The sequence below is a fragment of the Globicephala melas genome, chromosome 10 (assembly GCF_963455315.2).
Source record: "Globicephala melas chromosome 10, mGloMel1.2, whole genome shotgun sequence".
In the NCBI taxonomy this organism is placed as follows: Eukaryota; Metazoa; Chordata; class Mammalia; order Artiodactyla; family Delphinidae; genus Globicephala; species Globicephala melas.
This window is the reverse complement of record NC_083323.1, coordinates 81,967,636-81,987,931: the sequence shown is the minus strand read 5'-3', so window position 1 is coordinate 81,987,931 and position 20,296 is coordinate 81,967,636. Positions and strand designations below refer to the sequence as shown.

The 20,296-nt window shown below is 38.3% G+C and overlaps 1 protein-coding gene and 1 non-coding gene across 4 annotated transcripts in view; one reads left to right on the top strand and one right to left on the bottom strand.

The window, feature by feature from the left end:
- The window catches only part of LMNTD1 (lamin tail domain containing 1), a 442,400-nt gene that overhangs the window by 176,199 nt on the left and 245,905 nt on the right, over positions 1-20,296 (bottom strand). The window lies entirely within an intron of this gene.
- On the top strand, positions 19,981-20,053 carry TRNAK-UUU (transfer RNA lysine (anticodon UUU)). The gene has a single exon. It is a non-coding gene; the product is annotated as a tRNA-Lys (tRNA).

The window sequence follows — 20,296 nt, the reverse complement described above, 5'->3', positions numbered from 1 at the left end:
ATAGAATTCATCTGTGAAGCCATCTAGTCCTGGACTTTTGTTTGTTGGAAGATTTTTAGTCACAGTTTCAATTTCATTACTTGTAATTCGTCTGTTCATATCTTCTGTTTCTTCCTGGTTCAGTCTTGGAAGGTTATACCTTTCTAAGAAATTGTCCATTTCTTCCAGGGTGTCCATTTGGTTGGCATAGAGTTGCTTGTAGTAGTCTCTTAGGATGCTTTGTATTTCTGCAGTGTCTGTTGTAACTTCTCCTTTTTCATTTCTAATTTTATTGATTTGAGTCCTCTCCCTCTTTTTCTTGATGAGTCTGGCTAACGGTTTATGAATTTTGTTTATCTTCTCACAGAACCAACTTTTAGTTTTATTGATCTTTGCTATTGTTTTCTTTGTTTCTATTTCACTTATTTCTGCTCTGATCTTTGTTTCTTTCCTTCTGCTACCTTGGGTTTTGTTTGTTCTTCTTTCTTAAGTTCCTTTAGGTGTAAGGTTAGATTGTTTATTTGAGATTTTTCTTGTTTCTTAAGGTAGGCTTGTATAGCTATAAACTTCCCCCTTAGAACAGTTTTTGCTGCATCCCATAGGTTTTGAATCATCTTGTCTTCATTGTCATTTGTCTCTAGGTATTTTTTGATTTCCTCTTTGATTTCTTCAGTGATCCCTTCGTTATTTAGTAACGTATTGTTTAGCCTCCATATATTTGTATTTTTTATGATTTTTTCCCTGTAATTGATTTCTAATCTCATAGCATTGTGGTCAGAAAAGATGTTTGATATGATTTCAATTTTCTTTACTGAGGCTTGATTTGTGACCCAAGATGTGATCTATCCTGGTGAATGTTCCGTGCACACTTATGAAGAAAGTGTAATCAGCTGTTTGTGGATGGAATGTCCTATAAATATCAATTCAATCTACCTGGTCTATTATGTAATTTAAAGCTTGTGTTTCCTTATTAATTTTCTGTTTGGATGATCTGTCCATTGGTGTTAGTGAGGTGTTAACATCCTCCACTATTACTGTGTTACTGTTGATTTCCTCTTTTATAGCTGTTAACTGTTGCCTTATGTATTGAGGTGCTCCTATGTTGGGTGCATCTTTATTTAAAATTGTTATGTCTTCTTCTTGGATTGACCCCCTGATCATTATGTAGTGTCCTTCCTTGTTTCTTGTAACATTCTTTATTTTAAAGTCTATTTTATCTGTTATGAGTATTGCTACTCCAGCTTTCTTTTGATTTCCATTTGCATGGAATATCTTTTTCCATCCCCTCACTTTCAGTCTCTATGTGTCCCTAGGTCTGAAGTGGGTCTCTTGTAGACAGCATATATATGGGTTTGTTTTTGTTCCCATTCAGCAACCCTGTGTCTTTTGCTTGGAGCATGTAATCCATTCACATTTAAGGTAATTATCGATATGTATGTTCCTATTACCATTTTCTTAATTGTTCTGTGTTTGTTTTTGTAGGTCCTTTCCTTCTCTTGTGTTTCCCACTTAGAGAAGTTCCTTTAGCATTTGTTGTAGAGCTGGTTTGGTGGTGCTGAATTCTCTTAGTTTTTGCTTGTCTGTAAAGCTTTTGATTTCTCCATCGAATCTGAATGAGATCCTCTCTGGGTAGAGTAATCTTGGTTGTAAGTTCTTCCCTTTCATCACTTTAAGTATATCATGCCATTCCCTTCTGGCTTGTAGAGTTTCTGCTGAGAAATCAGCTGTTAACCTTATTGGAGTTCCCTTGTATGTTATTTGCCATTTTTCCCTTGCTGCTTTCAGTAATTTTTCTTTGTCTTTAATTTTTGCCGACTTGATTACTATGTGTCTTGGTGTGTTTCTCCTTAGGTTTATCCTGTATGGGACTCTCTGCACTTTCTGGACTTGGGTGGCTACTTCCTTTCCCATGTTAGGGAAGTTTTCGACTATAATCTCTTCAAATATTTTCTCGGCTCCTTTCTCTCTCTCTGCTCCTTCTGGAACCCCTATAATGCGAACATTGCTGTATTTAATGTTGTCCCAGAGGTCTCTTAGGCTGTCTTCATTTCTTTTCATTCTTTTTTCTTTATTCTGTTCTTTAGCAGTGAATTCCACCATTCTGTCTTCCAGGTCACTTATCCGTTCTTCTGCCTCAGTTATTCTGCTATTGATTCCTTCTAGTGTAGTTTTCATTTCACTTATTGTATTGTTCATCTCTGTTTGTTTGTTCTTTAATTCTTCTAGGTCTTTGTTAAACATTTCTTGCATCTTCTCTATCTTTGCCTCCATTCTTTTTCCGAGGTCCTGGATCATCTTTACTATCATTATTCTGAATTCTTTTTCTGGAAGGTTGCCTATCTCCATTTCATTTAGTTGTTTTTCTGGGGTTTTATCTTTTTCCTTTTTCTGGCACATAGCCCTCTGCCTTTTCATCTTGTCTGTCTTTCTGTGAATGTGGTTTTTGTTCCACAGGCTGCAGGATTGTAGTTCTTCTCTCTTCTGCTGTCTGCCCTCTGCTAGTGTTGGAGGGTCTTCTGAAGAGGCAGGGAGTGGCTGAGGCTCACTGTGGGGACAAGGGCACTGGCAGCAGATGTTCTGGGAAGTACTCCTTAGTGTGAGCCCTTCCAGAGTCTGCCATTAGTCCCACTAAAGAGCTGGGTAGGCTCCAGTGCTTGGTTATCTCAGGCCAAATATCCCTGCCTACATACTATTAATATTTGTCTTAAATTTTTCTCTTTTTTTACCTAACCTTATCTGCAAACTCAAGGTTTCAATGGATTAGTTATATTTTTTCTAAAACATATTAAGATAACATTTTAAGTATTAAAATGAAATTTGTTTATATTCTAATATTCTTTTGGGCTATGAGTGATGTACATACTGCAATTTAGGAAATACTGATTATAAATTCTGATATAAATTGACCTCTATTAAGGATTGGCCCACGATCTTCCCACTATATTAGGTAATTGGGAACATCTATCTTAGTCTAATGAGCAGGCTTATTATCTTTTCTGAATTCTTTAAGTTCTGACCCAGTACTATTTTAGAAAATAGGAGTCATACTATTGAAGCCAGACATAGAAAGTCTTTGAACCAGCTACATTTGAATGTTAAGTCCTCTATGTTAGGGAAGGTCAATACAAGAATCATCTCCTTGAACTGCATTTCTGATCCTTTTGTAAACCCATAACTGGAGATATGACCCATTATGTTAGTGAGCGTTCTATGCACAGGGAAGCCAGTAACAAATTCCTGCCTGAGTTTCCTTCCAGGAAAGAAAGATGGCCTCCAATATTACATTTGTTGGCTTACTTTTGCCATAAGAAGAAAACAAGTGTAGCCTAATGTATTTCTGTTTTTGCCTAAGCCATACATAGTCAGATTTAAGGTGTAAATGAAATCAGTTTATCACTGGGACCTTGGCAGTAAGATTCCTTTTCTGTGGACTTATGAAGTATGTTGTTCTGAGGAATAATTGTTTTACTTCATATTGCGTCCAGTAATAATATAAAAGTCTTCCTGTGATAGAAATTGTAATTAGGTGGATTTGGATAATTTATATGAAACTAATTCCTGAATCCTGGACTACATTTAAAAATTTTAATATAATAATTGTAGTGGGCATGAGAAAATACCTTGCCCACCTCTAGGCACAGAGAACTTGATCAAGGGCCCCAGCTGCAATACTCTCAAATCCATCCCTGTGTTTGTACTGAGGCCAAGCTTCCCATGGGCTTCTTTCAGTAAGGACTGAGCACAGCAGGGATACAAAGACTGGCCATTCCTGGGAATTCAGGATTCCTCTGATGGCCAGTTTTGGTGTGAAGACTCCCTGAGGACCTTGCTTAACCTTAGATCGAGTGGTAGTCTAAGATATTTCCATTTGACCCTCCTTCCCTCTTCGTGTTCACTATTCTTGCCTTGTGATCAGAGGAATCTCAGCCTTCTCTGTCTCCCTTCACTTTTTCTCTCATAGGCATTTCCCTAATTATATTTTTGCATTTAATCCCATCTTGGCGTCTACATTTGGGAGGACCTGGATTAACAAGTATTTTGTCACTTTCTGACCCTTAAAATCATCAGAACTCTTTTTTGGGAAGGCAGACATGCATCAAATTTATAGAGTGGTTGTATCAAGTTGTTTGGCTGCATATTTAAAAGGAGAGGGCATCATACACAGCTTTCAACTTGGGGTTGTATCTGTCTCCTGGAGTATTTTGTTGCAGGTTCCACAGTGGAACCAACAGTTAGGATCAACGTGGTATAGTTAGACCCTAGGCCATCAAAAGGCTGCTGATAGAATGACGAATGATGAAAATAGACTTCAGTAGCTATCATGGGTTTTTGTGATGAGATGGAGTAGAAAGAAATAGAGTTATAACAGTGCCCAGGTGTGAAGTTATTGAGACTGGATCTTGCTGACAATGTATTTAAGATAGTACATGGGAAAATCAAACCACAACTGTATTGAAAAGAAAAAACCTGGCAAAGAAATGGCATAATAGAATAGTTGGCCTGAAGTTTCCTTTTGAAAAGATTGGGTGTTTATACATAATACTCACCTTGAAGAAGATACAGTACAAATAAGTTTTAGTCTTCCTCAATGCTTCAGACCTTTAAGTAGGGATCACTTCCTTGTGTTATCCCATTCTGAGTGATAGAAATTTAATGTCTATGCCTTCAGCCCTGGTGGGGCTTTAGGTTTTGACAAAGGGGCACTCTCCCATGATATAAACCTTAACTCGACGCAGCTTTTTGAAATTCCAGGGTTATACTTCTAATTGCAGTCCTGACTTTTAACAAATACATACACATAAGCAGACGGCAAAGTGGATGTTCATAAAACACAGTAAGTTTTAGAACTAACATATTCATCATATGTATGTGTTATCATATATCATGTTATCTTGGGTGCTTTTTCAGGCACCCAAGATGGTACCTTGTGTTACAGCATAATCTCTTTAAATTTGACTTTATGTAGTATAGACAATCAGGGTTATTATAAGGCTTCTTTCACCAACTTCATCTTTTTGTCTAAAAAGAGCTGATAAGAGGTGAGTCACTGGTACTGAACAGGACTGGCTGTACACAGTGCTCAAGAGAGATTCTCATTTTCAATAAAACATATGAATCAAAAATTGTTGGTGAATATATATTATGCTTGAAATTTTTACATTAAAAGTAGCTGATCTTATAAAATATGACAATAGGTTAATGCACAGTTTAATTTAAATTTTCTCCAAAGTCCCTCAATTGTCTGGGTAATTGAAAGAAATATCTTGTAATAACCTATAATGAAGTATAATCTGCACAAATATTGAATCACTATGCTGTACACCTAAAACTAACACAATATTGTAAATCAACTGTACTTCAATGAAAGGAAAGAAGGAAGGAAGGAAGGGAGAAAGAAAGATCTTCTTAAAAAGAGTGGGGGGTTGAAAAATAGAAAAAGCCATGGAGGCGTGGAATTATTTTCCCATTAGTTTTAACTTTCTTTTTTAAAAAAATTGACACCATAATAATAACTACCTCTAAAACAATGCATATTGGAAGGGAGAGGGCAGGAATTGGGGAAAGAATCATGAGGCCTACAAGAATATTTGTGATTATCTTAAACTAGTCCTATATTTTTAGGACTACTTTATTATCTTAAACTAAACTATATTTTTAGTAATGGAAAACATACACTACTACTCCTCTACTATTCACAACGCTTCACTTCTGACACAGATGTGTGGGTTTTCCACACCAAGCAATTCTCTAACTTTCTGGACTGGGTGTCCTCCAATTTAACTCAATTCTGACACTATCTGCCTGGAATTAGCATCAGATTCCACAGTTTAAGGGCTCAGTCCCACAAAACTACCTCCTGCCCCCCAACTTTAGCCACCAATTGTAAATTCAGGTTGTTACCAGTGTTAGATAAAATAATAAGGAATCTACTATAGTTAGAGAGTGCTATGGAATGAACTGTGCTTCCTCCAAATTCATGTGTTGAAGCCATAACCCCCAATGTGACAGTATTTGGATCTGGGGCCTTTGGGAGGTCATTAGATTTAGATGAGGTCATGAGGGTGGGCCCTCATGGTAGGATTAGTGACTTTATAAGAAGAGACACCAGAGAGTTTTCTGTGTGTGTCTCTCTCTTTGCCATGTGAGGGCACATCCCAGAAGGTCGCAGGTTGCAAGCCAGGAAGAGAGCCCTCACTAGAACCCAACCATGCTGGCACACTGATCTCAGACTCCTAGCCTCCAGAACTCTGAGAAAATAAATTTCTGTTGTTTAAGCCACCCAGTCTGTGGTATTTTGTTATGGCAGCTCATGCCAACTAAGACAGGGCATCAAGTGGTGCTTCTCTCCTGTAGTAATATTTCAGCTGAGACATAAAGGATGAGTAGGAACCAGACATGTGAAGAATGAGAAAAGCATTTCAGGTTGGAGAGAACATGTGAAAAGGAAGTGCTGTTAAGAGGAGAAGGGTGCCTTTGAGGGACTGCAAGAAGGACAACATTACCAGCAGTGAGGAGCACAAGACAGGGCTGGAGAGGTGGGCAGGGGCCACATTAGACAGGAGCTTGAAGGCAACAGTCCACATTTTGGGTTTTATCCTATGGGCAAGGTTTAAATTAGGGTAATGATATAACCTAATTTTTGTTTTAAAAAGATCACTGACTATTGTCTAGAGAAGCCACATAGGAAATTTAAATTTTCTATTAGTCATATTTTTAAAGTAAAAAAATACATACTAAATTAATTTTACTGATATATTTTATTTAACCCAACATATCTAAACTATCAGATCATTATCATAAGCAATCTAAAAAATTGTTGGCATCCTACTTTTTTTTTCATACTAAGTCTTGAAATTCAGTGTGTATTTTAAACTTACAGAACATCTCAATTCAAATGAGGAGCATTTCCAGTGCTCTGTAGCCACATGTGGCTGGTGGCTACCTTATGGACAGTGCAGCTCTAGAGAATGAATCAGAGGGACTGCAATGCAAGCAAAGAGCCCAGATTGGAGGCTACTGCAGAAGCTGAGATAAGCACTGCTTGGATTAGGATAGTAACAATAGAGTTGGCAGAAAGTGAATGGATTTGAGACTAGTCTGGAAGGAGTTAAAAGAAATAGACATGAAGGAATGTGAGGTAAAACATTAAAAGGTAAAATACAACCAGAAATAAACCATAGGATAATTCTAAGACTGTTCCTAATTAATGCTTTGATCTTGTATTTCCTCTTTGTAGAAAGGTTATATTTTTACTGTCACTTATGATTTAATTATTTTCCTTTTTGTATCTACTTTCATTTTTGATCAACTGCTTTTCTGCCTTGGTCTGCTTCAAAATTCCTGTTTCATCCTCTTTTCATCTGTTTATTTAATTCAACTTGATTTAACAGACATAAATGAGTGACTGATTTGTGCTAGGCTTTGTACTGAACACCGGGAAGATAAAATAAGGAAAGGCACTCATATTAAGAGGCCAAATATAATATATGAGACCTAAAGCATTTACTCTTTTTCTCTCAATTGTCTTGGTTGTTTAACAATAAAGCATGTTCTAGTTTCATCCAGAACATTCTCAGAGGATTGTGTATATCCCTATTTTTGGCATAGTGTCTGATCATTCAATCAGGGTCAGTCAGAAAGACAAAAATCACTCTACAGATTTTGAATAAAACATGGTTTAACACTGGGAATTAAAGATTTACTACACCATTCCAAGGGCTAGGAGAACAAAGGTCAGGAAAGCCCCTGCAAGCTTTCAGGAAATCTAAAAGTACAAGATTATCAGAAAAGCTGCCTCCACGGACCTCAGCTGTTTCAACAGATAAAGTGATTCCTAGGAGAATGCTTGGAAGCCACTGGCAAAACCTCATGTGAACCATCCACCAATCCCCACCTGCCTGCCTATGGCTGCCACAGTAGAATAATGGATTTTCCTCTTTGGCTAGGGATTCTGGGAAATGTAGTTCCCAGGCTCCTCCCCTGTGAGGCAAGGAAAATATAGAAAGAGGGTGGGCATGAAGCTGAGATACACAACCAGGCATATGTAGATTGGGCCTGTGGTTGGTTCTGGGATAAAATATTGTATGGCTGTAAGCCTCAAATACTCAGTTTCAATTTTGTGCTGTCAAATACATTTTCAATTAAATTTCTAACATATATATCTTGAATAATGTTTTTCTCCAGAATCAGAAAGTACCTTGAGGAGTTTGAAGGCAACTAAGCCCTAAAAAAGTATTGAGAGGTTGAATATACAAACAGGAAATGGCCAGACCATATATAAAAATAGAACTTTGATCTACAACCTGCCTAGGAAACCAAACCCTTTACGTATAATAAACAACCCAGGAAGCCAGCCAGCTATAAGTCTGGTTGAGGAAACCAGATTGCTATCTCTAGTGACAATCCAGGAAACTAAACAATAACTTCCGTAACTATCAGCCCCAGATGGCCAGGACTTGATTAATGACTGTCAGCTTCCCTCATTTTTGTCCCCACTTCTTACTACCAACAAGGGGAAGTTAGGTATGCACTTCTCATCAATCACATAAGATGCCCCATTTCTAGCTAGCCCTGCCTACAGCTTCTCCATGCCAACAACACTCAATCATGGCACACCTGCAGCCTCTCCTTTTTTTCCACTATGAAGATTTCCCACTTTGCTCTTCTCATCGGTTGGTTTTCTTTTTTTCCACAGTATTAATCAAGCTAGGATGTGATCTAAGAAGAAACTGTACTTTGTAAGGTAAATACTACATAAATTTCTAGACACCAATTTTCTCATAAGTAGCAGGCAGTAGGGCACAATGGTCAAGTGCTTGAATTCTGGAATCAGAAAACCAGACTTTAAATCCCATCATGTTCACAGTCTAGCTGTGTTAAGGTTATTAATTGCTTAACCTTGATAGCCTGGGTTTTCTCATCAATAAAGTGGGTAAAATAATGGTATCTGTTCTTTGGGGTTGTTGGCAGGATTGAACCAGGTGATGGTTGTAAACTGCATTACTTAATTTAGTATTATCATTATCTTCTCTTTCCAAGCTCATGACCTCCGTCTTGGTCTACACATAAATTACCTCTTAATTCATCATCCTTCCTCCATCTGATCCTTCCTTCAGCACATTGAACAAGAAGCAACCAAGTAAATCTTCCTCAATGGTTATCATCTCATTCCCTTACTCAAAACTCCCCAGGGCCTTTAAAGATAACCTACCTTTCCACAACTTCTCATACTCTCTCCTACAAGAATGACCTTCTGCTGTAGCCAAATGTGTATATCCATTGGTCTAGAGGCATCCCCCAAAGTCCCATACACAAGACCATTTTCCCTCCACTGTTCACATTTGGAATAAACCCTATCTCCTTTCTCAAGATCTGAATCCTACATTTCATTTATGGTCCAACTCAAATCCTCTCCCCCGCCCATTAAACCTTATCACACCACAGCATTCCACAGCAATTTCTTTCTCTCTAGAGTCCTAAAGCTTTTACTAAGCTCACTGAATCATATCCTGAGTTGCAATATATGTAACTTTCATGTATGTGTATCAAAACCTCAGTGAGACGATAATATTCCTGAAGCAGGGGCAACAGTTTATTCTTTTTTGTTTATTGCTGTATACCAAGCATAAAAACAATAGTTGTTATTCAGAACCAAAAATGTTTCTGTTGCTTTGCCAAACACTTCATTTTATCTGATTTAATTCGCTCTAGAACTCTTGAGGGAGGGAGGGAGGGGCTATAATTAGCCATTCATCAGGTGAGAAAATTCAAACACAGAGGAGTTGAATTATTTGCCCAAGGTCACAGAATTAGTAATGATGGATTTGAATCACCTAGGTATCTCTGACTCCACAGTTTATGCTATTAATTAACATTCTGTGGATCGATTAAACATACTGCTTTATGAGATCTTGCCAGACATGCATATAAATTTTCTCTCTTTGTTGCCAGTGTCTCCTTGGGAAACCCAAATACGGGATTCATTTTAGAGATTGTGTCTTTCTACAGTAGAATCAATTTCCAGAGACATTTCTTTTTAATTTGTAATAGAAATCTTGAAATAATCAGGAAAGTACCAGAGAGTACATCTCCTTAGCCATGTAGGTTGTTCAGAATTGAGACGCTGAAGAAGAAATCACGTCAGGCTTGTGATCTCTTCATGTTTGCCATTCATTCCTATTTTGAGCAGAATTGAGTGCCACTATTCACTACTGGATTTGAAGATACATTTCTCAGGTTCCAGCTAAGAAGAAGAATCATTTTTATTTATAGCATTTCAAAAATATATGAAGATCAAAACTATTGTGAACTTTTAAATATTGAATATACCATGACTTTAGGGTGAAAGAGGGTATTTTGGCATTTTGGTTTTTTTACTTGTCTCTCTCAATAATCTCTGCATTCATTTTCAAAATGGTGTGGGAAAATAGGAAGATGGTACAGTTAGAAAAAAACCTTGTCCAAAGTATCTTACAGTATTAATTCTTTAATCGGATAAGCACATGAACTCTCCTGAATCTTACTGAAATTTTAAAAATGCCACCTAAATTTTAAAACTTGACCATTCAAGGATGTTGAACTGACCTGGCTCTTCCTACAATCCATGGTGAGGTAAGTTGGGAAAATGCAATCCTGACAAAGAAATTCTAACCCAAAGAGGGTAATGTTAAGCAAAGATCCTTCTCAAAATATACTTAAAGAAGCCATGTCTTTATTTTATTCTTGTTTGTTCTATAAAAATACAAATGCATAAGAAGGAAATGATAATTTCAGTCAACATTCAGTGGTAATTAAAAGCAACTGTAGTCCTCAGGCTGCTTCTTTCCAATAAGATCCAGTGATCAGAAGGAATTGGAAATGATTACATGTTAACTGGAACACATTTCTGTCCAGAACTGAGCTTTGAAGCATGAAAAAGGCACAGTGGTGGCCCCTGTTTGTGTTTCCATCTGGGGCTCTAATTTGAACTTCAGTGATTATTCTGTCAGACTTCTGGCTGTGCAAAGATCCAGAAAGTCAAAGCCACCTTATTCTTGTACTCTGTTTCATGCAAAAAAAAAATAAAATTCCACCAATTACCATGCTTGCATTTTGTGGAATAGCTCTATTTAAATCTATTATAGGTTAAACAAGAGCATTTGTAAAATTCACAGCTCAGAGTTAATCTGGCTATATCCCAGGGCACCCAGTCTGAAAAGTGATTGCAAGCACTCATGGAAAAGAAGTTAGCAATAGCCTATAATGGAAAACAGTCTGGAACAATTAAATTTAGCTTGGTTTTCAAATTAACAAATTCATCCCATGGTTGGTTTTTCATTTGAAAGCCTTCTTCAAGTCCCATTAAAAATGCTCATCCTTTTCTGATACTCAGTTAGTGCCTCCAAAATGACATCATCGTCAGTGATAAGGGTAAAAGCAGTGAAAGCTGTAGTGCCTCATGCCAGGAATTACTCGGTCATGGAAAGCACCTGGAGGCTCTTGTGGTTGCTCTGACTTCACAACTCTGGACTGGGAATTCTGTTTTCTGTGGCAGGAGGGAACAGTGAATTCATAGAAGTCCTGATGGGGAAAATGAGGATGGCTTGTGGCCCCTACAGAACTTGGTAACTTACTATATTTGATGTGAAGTATACAGTCCTTTTCTTTTCTTAGTCTAAATGCACATGAATCTTTTTGATTCGTGAATCTCTGCTCCTCATTCTTGTAATGAGACTCTAATAGCTATTTAGAATATTTTATATAAAATTTTCAAAGGACGTGATGTCACTCTTGGAGCTTTTAAAATTTCTTTTCGATATATGAAAACTGAATGCCTATAAAAATAACAAGAATATGATCCTCCTACCTCTATCCATGATCATTCATGTTTTGCGGTACGCGGGCCTCTCACTGTTGTGGCCTCTCCCGTTGCGGCGGCATGTGGGATCTTCCCAGACCGGGGCACGAACTCGTGTCCCCTGCACCGGCAGGCGGACTCTCAACCACTGCGCCACCAGGGAAGCCCCATTCGGTGGCCTTTTATTACCAAAACATTTTCCTCAGGAAGATAAAGGGGAGAAATGCTCTAACGGAAAAGCAGATTATGATTCGTACGAACAAGCTGATGCTCTCAGATGGCATATTCTTGTCATTCATTTCATTTCATTTCATTTCACAAATGCCTTTATAATGCTTCCTATGTTCCAGGTACTGTTCTCAGCACTTTACAAATATTAATTCATTTAATCCTCATGTCAACAGCATGAAGTAGGTACAATTATTAACCCCACTTTACAGATGATGAGACTGAGAGACAGAGAGGTTAAGTAACTTGCCTGCAATCAGATAATAGTGGAGCCAAGATTCTGAAGCCCTGCAGTCTGTCTCGTGTTTATTCTAAACCCTCATGGTGTGAACAAGCACACGGCCCACACAGACCATCAATAAAAGCTGTTCAGTGGTATGGTCTTTGAGATCAAATGGTAAAGTCATTAGTATTTGGTTATATAAATATCACAGCTTAGAGGCAGTTTTTCATGTTTGTCATATAAAAGGCAAAATTTTCTAATGCTGCCATAAAATCTCTAGCTGCATATGATAAGAAAAAATGTACACGTCAGATGTTTTGTCTGTATGGCTTTTCTTATTAACATGCAGTGGCTAGATCTTTAACATATAATGCTAAAATGAAAACTAGAAAGAAAATTACATACATATCACAATAAATCACATTTATGTAAATTAAACATATCTGCAACATGAAACCATAATACATGTTTTACAAGTACACATGCAAAAACAGAAAAGGATCTACAGCAAACGCATTAGAAGACTTTAAAGAAAACAGGACCAGAGCTTTGCAGGGACCATTAATCATGAACTGAGGCTTGAGATTAACTCAACCCTCTGATCCCAAGTCTGACGCAGAGAGAAAGCATCTATCTAAACATTTATCCATGCATGTGCAGAAGAATCCTCTTATCTATGTATTCATTCACGCCAACAAGGGAAAGTGAGATGGTTTTCTGTGGATTAGATTATTAGATTATTTTATTATATAACAATTATATAATTAACAATTATATGATTAAGTATCCTAAAGAGTTTATAGCCTAAGGAGATGTTTATATCAATTTGTGTCTATTGATATTTACCATATTAAAAGTTAATACTGAGGATATTTAAATATTTGTTTATTAATTAAAAGATAACAGTGGGCTTCCCTGGTGGCTCAGTGGTTGGGGGTCCGCCTGCCGATGCAGGGGACGCGGGTTCGTGTGCCACGGAGCGGCTGGGCCCGTGAGCCATGGCCGCTGAGCCTGCGCGTCCGGAGCCTGTGCTCCGCAACGGGAGAGGCCACAGCAGTGAGAGGCCTGCATACTGCAAAAAAAATAATAATAAAAATAAAATAAAAGATAACAGTGACAAGCCCATTACATGTTAATATAAATAACCTATTTTTAATGAGAAATAACTATATTTTCCAAAACAAAAATTTTAGTAAGAAGGGAGTCGCTTTTTTACATTTTTGCAAATATCTTGATGTTTGGGTGAACTGAAGACGGTTGGATCCACATGCCTGCTTCTGCATTCTCTCTATTGCCACGTGTTGCTTTGGCTGAAGTATATGAAGAAAAGCTGGCCTCACACAGATATGTAGTTGGAAAAGGAAGGCCACACTGTAATGGTCTTTCAAATAATTGTGGCTATTCTTCTTTGATACAGTACCAAAACTTGATAAATGCTAGTTTATGAATGGTTATCATAATGTGGAATCTGAAACCATATCAATGAACTTTTCATACTGTTTTACGTTAAAATTCACAGAAACTAACACAACATTGTAAAGCAACTATACTCCAATAAAAAATAAAAAATAATAATAAATAAATAAAATTCACTGGTCTATGTTATACTTTGAATGGGTCTTTCACCCATGCTTGCTTTTGTAACAACACGTGTGGATCATTTGAAAAATATTGGTTCCCTGAGTTATGCACATCTCCCAAATGTTGACATATTTCATTGAGGATTATCAAAATATCACATTTGTTAATATCTGCATAATAAACACAAATCTCATCCTAAAATTCCCTTTTAAATTTTGGGAAGCTTCAAGATGCAAATTTTTCCAAAATTTACATTTTCATTTGAAAGCTTAAATTTTATCATTGGTACCAAATGTCAGTTATTTTCCTTGAAGTGACAGACCTACTTTATTCATTTTTGATACAATGATAGTTTGTAGCTATTCTTTTAAGTAAAAATGTTGTTCAGCTTGCAACTCAAACCATGGCTTTTCCTATAGATATTCCATTTTGGGTATGCAAAAGGAGTGATTAATGTGTACAGACTATTGGAAAGACGTGTACTCGGGCTGAGATTTAATAAATTTTCACGGCTTCATCAAAGACATGGTAGGACTTGCATCTTTTTTAACTGTGAGTGCATGGCAGTGAAGAACTCGTTATCTGGGGCTACCTCCTTGATTCCTGAAAAGACACCAGCAGGTTTCCCTACCATTGGTGCAGATGTTAACACAGTAAATAGAGAATGACATCTCAGCATCATTATCATCATCTTAACATCAAAATAGTTTCAATGTCACAGGGTCCCCAGGGGTCCACAGACCACACTATTCAAACTCAGCACCTAAAGAATTTACATGCTAAACATTTCCTAACATACCTAATGCGAATTGAATCAGGCACTTCCTAAGCCTCGAATAAGAATGAATCTGGAGATTTCAGGGCCATCTGTTCCTTAATTAATATTATTTGCCTTAGTGATATTTGAAGTGTCAGTTTTTAAAAGAATCAAACACTTAAGTGAATTTTCAAAGGTTCTTAACTTCCTATTTCAAAAGAATTTCACAGCTTCCCCAATGAGATTGTCAGTTAAATCAGTGACCAGTTCTTTTACTTTATGGCTTATTCAGAAGGTAGTTCTGAGGCTGTTTCAGACCTGAGCTGGGTCACTGATCAATACTTAATCAACCTACAGACTACAATTCACTAAATCAGTTTTTTGGAGTCACCCATCTAATTCTGGTTCCCAGATCATCCCTACTACATTAAAATCTACAGAAACACTGCCAGAAGTATTCTAGTTCCTGTCCTAGAGGCAGACTCTCAGGGCCCTGAAATTGATACTCTGAGGATAGTTTCTGTGCTTCTGTACCTGCCTCCCCACCACACCCCCTTTTCTTTCGCTGGTTACGGAGCGTGCTCTTACATTATCAGACAGGGAAGGGGAGTACGAGAGCCTTATAGCACATATAATGCATGAAGAGCATGAGTAAATCCCACTTCATTCAGTCAGTGAACACTTCCTGATAGCCTCATAGAGGCACTGGACTGAGCACAGGGAATTAGGAGCAAGAAGGATGGTAGAGACAGTATAAAGAAGGTGAGGTTACAGTTCTTAGCCTCCATAAACCGAAAACAGGTTTGAGAGGAACAGCTCTGAGCCATGTGAAAAGAACAATAATGCATTGAGGCGCTAGCCAATGAGAAGTCAAATGAGTGATACCAGGTCAGCATTGTTCCTACAACTCCACACACTCCTGTCTGCATGGCCTTTACGCTCAGTGGTCCTTCAGCCTGGAAACTTCTTCCCTCAGCTCTCGGAACTTTATGCACCTTTCTGCTCAAATGTTACCTTAGCAGAGAGACTTCACTCTAAAATAGCACTCCCCCACCCCAACTTTCTCTTTCTTACTGTGTTTTCTTTTAATTCACAGGTGCTACCACCATATGACATTATATATTTGTGTGTTTGATACTATCTCCTTGCTCCATTTGAATATAAGTTCTCAAGAACAAGGATTTAATTATTCACTGCTGTATCTCAGAGCCTAGAAGTTCCTGGTACCTACTAGGACACATTAAATATTTGCCGATTGAATGAATGAATACATGAATGCTATAGCAGATCAGAGCGGGGAGAGGAGATCAGAGGCCCTAACCAGACGGTGAAGAAGTATTTCATGGGCTGAGGTTTGAGCCGCGTCTTGAAGGGTGTTTCTCATAGGTTGGGCCAATGAACAGAGTAGCCTACTTGTCTTACAGGATGCAAGTGAGATGTCATCTTCTCAACAAGTCTTGTTGGGGCCTCCAGGACCAGATGAATTGCTACTGCTTTGGTGTCCTATAATTCTCCATGCTCTCCACCATGGTAGCATTCCCTCCAGTGGACCTTGTCTCCTCATTACTTGCATGGCTGCTCCAGTAGCATATTTGCTCTGGGATGATAAAGGCAGTATCTTATTCCTAGTTGCATATCCAGCCATAGCACAGATCCTGCTACCCCATCAATACTTGTTGACTGTATTATTTGATGAACTAGGCAGAAAGCTCACCTAGAGGAGTGAAAAGCAGGTATGGACCAAATTAGGGAGATTTGTAGAGCTAAGGAATGGAGTTTGGGTGTTGATCAGGGAGATGCTGTAACAGTCTATTGTCTTAGCAAGGCCATAGGAACATGGTGAAGCAAGTGAAAAAATATCCAGTCAGAGAGACAAATTGTAACCATATTGCAATGTTCTAGGCACAAAATAATGAAGCCCTGGACCAGGTTGGGGGCAACGGGAATGGTCATGAAGGAACAGATGTAGCCAAAGTTCTTGGTGACTGATTTGATGGGAACAGCAGCCACAGATGATGGCGTATTTTAAGCTTGGTTGACTATGAAAGGGTGATGCAGTCACTTTGGCCTATGTTTCAAATCTTAAGGCTCTTAAGAAAAGAATATTTGGCAAATTATTCACCGTAATGGCACCATTTCTTTATCGTGGTTGTACTTCACACTAGAAGCTGCCAGAATTCATTTATGTAGCCTATATCCTGATACTAAGCTTTTAGACAAACTCTAAAATTCTAAGATTAAATTCCTCTCCTAATTGCTACCAGTTATCTATGAAAAGAAATGAATGTCAGGAGATGAAGGCAAAGATAATGAAATGCTAAATTCCATCAAATTATTCTTTGGAAGGATCACAGAAGAGAGGGCTCTAAGAAACCTCAAGCAAATAAAGCAAACAGGGTTTACCTCTCATGAAAATTACTAAGGCAGAATATGGGCTGAGGGATTCACAGGCCAGGCCGAGGTGGGTGGGTAGAGGAGGTGGGAGCACAAGTACCAGGGTTTTTCTCTTCCTGCCTTAGAGGTCAGCTCTAGTGTCTTCTATTTTATTTTATTTTTTTTATTTTTTTGCGGTACGCGGGCCTCTCACTGCTGTGGCCTCCCCCGTTGCGGAGCACAGGCTCTGGACGCGCAGGCTCAGCGGCCATGGCTCACGGGCCCAGCCACTCGGCGGCATGTGGGATCCTCCCGGACTGGGTCACAAACCTGTGTCCCCTGCATCGGCAGGCGGACTCTCAACCACTGCGCCACCAGGGAAGCCCGTGCCTTCTATTTTAGAAACAAGAAAGTTGCCGTAAGGTGGAGAAGAATGATGAGCTACCAAAAAATCAGTTGCATCCAAATGTCATGGACCTCAGTGAGGAATAACAGTTTTCTTAGAGAAGAATCAGTGTACTACTAGCAAAACAGAGCGCATAGATGTTGGGTACACTGAAATGGCAGCAGTCCACTGTACTAGCTCAACCTCGTTCAAGTCAAAGTGGATTTTCTCGAAGGAAACATGCCAATTGAAATTGGGCCTGGAATGTTTTCAGGAAATGAGGCAGCTAGAAAGACTCTGCTCCACCTCTCCTCCTTCTTTGCCTCTCTCTGCATATGCTTTCTGGTCTTTTCTTATAGATTTCTTCAGCTTAAGCATAGTTTTTGCTTTCTCCTCACGTTAGCTTGTTATGGCCCTGACTCTACCTAATAGCATCTCTTACTGTTCTCCTTCAGTGTCTGCACTGTCTGCTAATTGCCCCATTCTTTCAGGTTCCTAGTTCCAAATTCCTAAGAAAGGAAACTGATTGCTAAGATCATTGTATGTCAAGGTATTCGTGTCAAATGTGATACACTGCACACTAGACATTGCTATCTATGGATTTCCGACTAGTCCAGTGCTAATTATTATTCCAATCAGCCTAGTGAGGGTGGGAAAAAAGTGTTCTTAACCCCCCTGGCCAGACCACAGGCAGAAAAATTTCCTTTAACAGAGGGTATTGGAAGAACAACTTTTGTTAAATAATCTCTCATAAGTGAAGTACCAAGCATGATGTCAACTATATTCCCCTAGTAACTTTACTTTCCCACTCTCTCAATCAATTATTTCACCCATTCTAGTACCCTCTCACTACTCACTCTCACTGCATTCTTCCCTGGAAAACATATGAAACAAAAAGGGACACTTTATTCCCTTTTCCCCAAATCCACCACCCCCTGGTCCTATCCAAGGCTGTACCCACCACTTGCGCTCTGAATCCCACCCTACTCCCCTTCCTGAGGATTTCCTTCCAGCCATGATCAGTTTTCTAAAATACATTATGTATTTCATTATGTGTCTATTATCTATGTTTTCCACTTATGTCTTCCCACTAGAAAATAAGCTCCTTGAGACAAGAATGCCACCTGTTTAACACTATTCCCAACACCTGAATTACTTAACCACAATTAATTTTTGTGGTCTATTTGACAAATTTGAGTCTGGTAGCTGCTCAGTAATAGTACTACTCTTTCCTATAACTTCATCCAGTGTTTACTTGGGAATAATTTCTATTTATAGAAACTTTCCTTAAACAAGATACACAGACAAATCTATATGGTAGAAAAGAACCTTTATTTTGTTGGTCTTGAAAATCGGTAACATGTTGATGTGCATATGTTTTCCAAAAAGATGAATGTGTTTTCCTGATGTATTTTTCAAGACCCATTTAGCTTAATCAATCCATACCTTCAAATCGATGAGCTTCGTGTTATGCACAAAGCAGAAATAAAATGCTTTACTCTCAGGGAGCTTATAATCTAATAGGACAACCATAGTTTCACAGGCAAGAATGCTCATCATACTTTGGTTTATAAAAAGAAAGGTTTGAAATAATCCAAATGTCCTTAACAACGTATTTGTCAAGTAAATTGTAATTGGTAAAGAAGGCTGTCACATTTCTGGAATAGTAAAGTATCAGGAAGAACCCAAATGCCCACTTATTGTGTGCTGCTTGAATAAACTTAGGTCACACCAACAAAACGAGTACTATGCATCTGTGATCATAAAGATATACTGTTAAATGAGAAAAGCAATGAGTGTAGCATGTGCATACTATGCCATCTTAGAGCTGAGAAAGAGAAGCAATACAAACACACACCTGTTTATTTTAGAAATGCTAAACCAAAAGCTAATGACAACGTTTACCTTTAGTGAGAATGGGAACTGGGTGAGGGAAGAGGGACGGAAGTTCGATTTTCAAAATATTTAGTAGATTTTACTTTGGAAACATAAAAAGGCTTTATATCATCCTTAAAAATCAAAACTTAAAAAATAAATCCCTAGGGCTTCCCGGGAGGCGCAGTGGTTGAGAGTCCGCCTGCCGATGCAGGGGATACGGGGCTTGTGCCCTGGTCCGGGAGGATCCCACATGCCGCGGAGCGGCTGGGCCCGTGAGCCATGGTCGCTGCCTGCGCGTCCGGAGCCTGTGCTCCGCAACGGGAGAGGTCACAACAGTGAGAGGCCCACGTACCGCAAAATAAATAAATCAATAAATCCCTAAAGTTAGAAAGCTAAAAGAAAACAGTAACTTATTTTTTGAGTTTTGTGACTTAACCACTCAGAGAGGGGTTATTTCAAGGTTACTTTAAAACAGTAATTTTGCTGTTTATCCCTGGTGGGATATATTCTAAGGACAAAAGGAATGTAAAAAAAAAAAAAAGTCTTTTCAATAATAAAAACTTTTCAATAATCATAATGTTAGTACAAATATATTTTCCTTCTGAAATTTTTATACGACAAAGCAAATAAATAATTATATTATTCTATTTAGGAATCAAGGTTTTCAGTGAAAGAGGAAAAAAAAAGATACAAATACAAACTAAATAAAAATCCTGTAATCAAAATTTGAATCGAAGGCATCCCCTGGTGGTCCAGTGGTTAGGACTCGGCACTTTTACTGCCATGGCCCAGGTTCAATCCCTGGTTGGGGAACTAAGATCACACAGATGCACAGTGAAGCCAAAAAAAAAAAAAAATTGAATTGAAAATATTAGTATGAACTTCTCAACTCTTTTCTTAGCTTTGACTACTGAAAAGGTCTGAAAGCAAATGATGACCCAGCAACAAACCTGGAGATTCTAAATACCATTCTCCATGAAAAGGAACCTTGAAGTTGATTCAAGATCTAGGTCAAGAAATGTACAAGATGAATGTAGATCATCTGGTTGAACCAGA